The sequence below is a fragment of the Octopus sinensis genome, linkage group LG30, assembly GCF_006345805.1.
Source record: "Octopus sinensis linkage group LG30, ASM634580v1, whole genome shotgun sequence".
In the NCBI taxonomy this organism is placed as follows: domain Eukaryota; kingdom Metazoa; phylum Mollusca; class Cephalopoda; order Octopoda; family Octopodidae; genus Octopus; species Octopus sinensis.
Window position 1 is genome coordinate 5,893,658 of NC_043026.1, and position 4,025 is coordinate 5,897,682.

Below are 4,025 nucleotides of genomic sequence, written 5' to 3' on the forward strand. Positions count from 1 at the left end.
AGTCACACTGCGTGGCATCTTAGGCAAGTGTCTTCTGCTATAGCCCCGGGCCGACCAATGCCTTGTGAGTGGATTTGGTAGATGGAAACTGAAAGAAGCCTGTCGTATATACGTATATATATATATATATATATATATTTGGCGCATGGCTCAGTGGTTAGAGCGTCGAGCTTACGATCGTGAGGTTGTGAGCTCGAATCCCGGACGGGGCTGCGTGTTGTGTTCTTGAGGCAAGGCCTTTATTCACACGTTGCTCCAGTTCACTCAGCTGTAGAAATGAGTTGCGACGTCACAGGTGCCAAGCTGTATCGGCCCTGCCTTTCCCTTGGACAACATCGGTGACGTGGAGAGGGGAGGCCGGTATGCATGGCGACTGCTGGTCTTCCAAAAAACAACCTTGCCCAGACTTGTGCCTCAGAGGGTATCTCTCTAGGTGCAAACCCATGGTCAGTGCCTGACCGAAGGGGGTCTTTACCCTTTATATATATATATATATATATATATATATATATATATATAGATATACATATATGCGTGTGTGTATTTGTCGCCCTAGCATTGCTTGACAACCGATGCTGGTGTGTTTACGTCCCCGTCACCTAGCGGTTCGGCAGAAGAGACCGATAGAATAAGTACTGGGATTACAAAGAATAAGTCCCGGGGTCGATTTGCTCGACTTAAGGCGGTGCTCCAGCATGGCCGCAGTCAAATGACTGAAACAAGTAAAAGAGTATATAGCCATCTATCTACCCACCTATCTATCTGTCTGCCTGTAAGTATGAATGTCTGGATTTAGGGTTAAGGGTTATGGTTAGGGTCACAGGGGTTATGTTTAGGGTAGCAGATTAGGATCAGGTCTTAGTGTTAGAGTTTAAAGTTTATAGTTAGGGCTTAGAGTTAGGGTTTACGTTCAGGGTTTAGGGTTAATGTTAGGGTGTTGGATTAGGATTAGAGTTAGTGTTTGGGTTTAGAATTTAGGGTTAAGGTTAAGGTTAAGGTTAAGGTTTCAGATTAGTATTAGAGTTAATGTTTGGGTTTAGGATTTAGGGTTAAGGTTAAGGTTTCAGATTAGTATTAGAGTTAATGTTAGTGTGTAGGGTTAGGGATTAATGTTGGGGTTTAAGGTTTAGGGTTAGATCAGTTCTTCGCAACCATTTTTCACTTGCCGTACACGCCTGTTCTTTTCAAAATTTGGCGGCAGGGTCTTTTCGGTTTGAACGGCAGTTTTTAACATAATTTCTAGGTAACTAAAAAATTTTAAATTTCGTATACTGCTAGAATCTCTCTATATATAAACGGCAGTTTGTCTGTGTGTGTTTCTGTGTGTCTGTTTGGTTGTACCCTCACCCTGACCACGGCTTTCAACCGATTCTGATGAAACTTGACACACACATAGCCCAATGTCATAATTCAAAACTAACGCAGCGAAAATTTTGAAAAGTTCCCCCAGTTCTGAAAACAAATCGATAAATTCGACATGGGGTCGAGAATCTAAGCTTTTTATATGCAACACATTTTCTACAGACCGTCTAGGGGACGCAACTCGACCTTTTTAACTCTGGGAACACGTGGGGTAAGTATCCCAAAATGTATAAAAATGTACAAAAACGGCAAAAATGCGGGCAGCAATGTGAGTGACAACAACGAAAAAGTCAAAAGTGACCAAACTGAACAAACGAATGGAAAAGGTATTTTTGGTGCACACGACAAAAGCGGTTTATAATAAACCAAGAGTTTGCAAGTAGCGTCCAAGAACCCTTAGGGTACGTCTAAAATTTAAGGTAAAACGTTTGGGGTGGTAGTTATAAAGGCGGTGCTCCAGCATGGCCGCAGTCAAATGACTGAAACAAGTAAAAGAGTAAAAGTATTGGAAAAAATTATATTCAGGTTACCCTGCGGCACACCTAGTCTCGCGTCGTGGGTCACCAGTTGCGGAGCAATGGGTTAGGCAGCAGGCTAAAGTGTAAAAGACCAGATGGGTCGCATTCTGGAGTGGAGACTCTTTTTCCGTTCACTCTCACTCAGTATATCTTCCTCTTTCACTCAAACAGTATTTCCCCCTCTCTATGAATATCTTCCTCTCTCTCTCTCTCTCTCTTTGTCAGTCTACTCCCCCTATCTCTCCTCTGTCTACACTCACTCATTCCCTTACCGTCTGTTCTCCCACTCTCTATATATCCTCTCTCATTCTATCTACCCTTCACTTTTCCGTCAACTCTCACTCTTTCTTTGATGCCTACTTTTCCTTTACCTCTGTATATATTCCACTCCCTCTCTCTCTCATTTAGTCTACCTCTCTCTTTCCTATCTACTCTCTCTCTTTCTCTTGCTGTCTACCCTTTCCCTTTCCTTTCTCCTTCCCTTTCTCCCTCTCTTTCTATAAATATATATTTATATTCCTCCCTCTCTCGTTCTGTTTACTCCTCCTCTGCATTTTCCGTCTACTCCCTCTCTTTTTCTTGCTACCTCCTCCTTCCCATTCCGTATATACTCCGTATATACTCTCTACCACTCTGTCTATTCCCCTCCATAAACTATCTCTCTATCTTGTCATCTCCCTCTCTCTACACATTTCTCTCTTTCCCCTTCTCTCCCCTCTTTCCTTCTCCCTTTACGACTGTCTATTCCTTCATTTGCTACCTCCTCCTTCCGATTCCGTATGTACTCCACCTCTCTCTACCACTCTGTCTATTCCCCTCCATAAACTATCTCTCTATCTTGTCATCTCCCTCTCTCTACACATATCTCTCTTTCCCCTTCTCTCCCCTCTTTCCTTCTCCCTTTACGACTGTCTGTTCCTTCATTTGCTACCTCCTCCTTCCCATTCCGTATGTACTCCACCTCTCTCTACCACTCTGTCTATTCCCCTCGATAAACTATCTCTCTATCTTGTCATCTCCCTCTCTCTACACATATCTCTCTTTCCCCCGTCTCTCCCCTCTTTACGATTGTCCGTTCCCTCATTTGCATATTTGCACCACCGGCCGCCTGTCCTACTGTCTAGACATCTTTATTCCCTTCATCATTTTTCATTCTTTTACTGGTTTTAACCACTGGACTGTGACCGTGAGAGGTCATCGACCACTCTCGATATTTTTTCAGTCAATTATATCGACCTTAGCACTTAATCCCGTGCTGATTTGATCGATGTTCGATTTTTCAATGTCCAAGTTAAACTAGAATTGTCTATTTTAGGGAGTTACCTCCCCTTAACGTGTAAATTCCAGACGATACACACACACACAGACACACGCATACACACACACACAGACACGTACACACACACACACACGCGTACGCACAAACACACACACACACACGTACGCACAAACACACACAGACACACGCATACACACACACACACACACCACACGTACGCACAAATACATACACACACACACGTACGCACAAATACACACACACACAACAGACACACGCATACACACACGTACGCACAAATACACACACACACACACAGACACACGCATACACACACATACACACACATACACACACACACGTACGCAGAAATACACACACACACAGACACACACGTACGCACAAATACACCCACCACACACACACACGCGCACATATACACAAATATATACATCACACACACACAAATACACATACTCGCACAAATACACACACATATCACAAGAAACAGATACACATCACACACAAACACACATACATATACGCATAAACACACACACACACATACACACACACACATTACAACCTGAAACGCATGAACATCACACACAAACACACACACACACACACACAGATACACAAACACACCTGTAAACACATACACATACACACGCACACATTTACACACAAACACACATACATAAACATATACACATACAAACACACACACACACACAGATACACAAACATATCTATAAACACATACACACACGCACACATTTACATACAAGCACGCATACATAAACATATACACATACAAACACACACACACACACACACACACACCACACACATCACATAAGTAT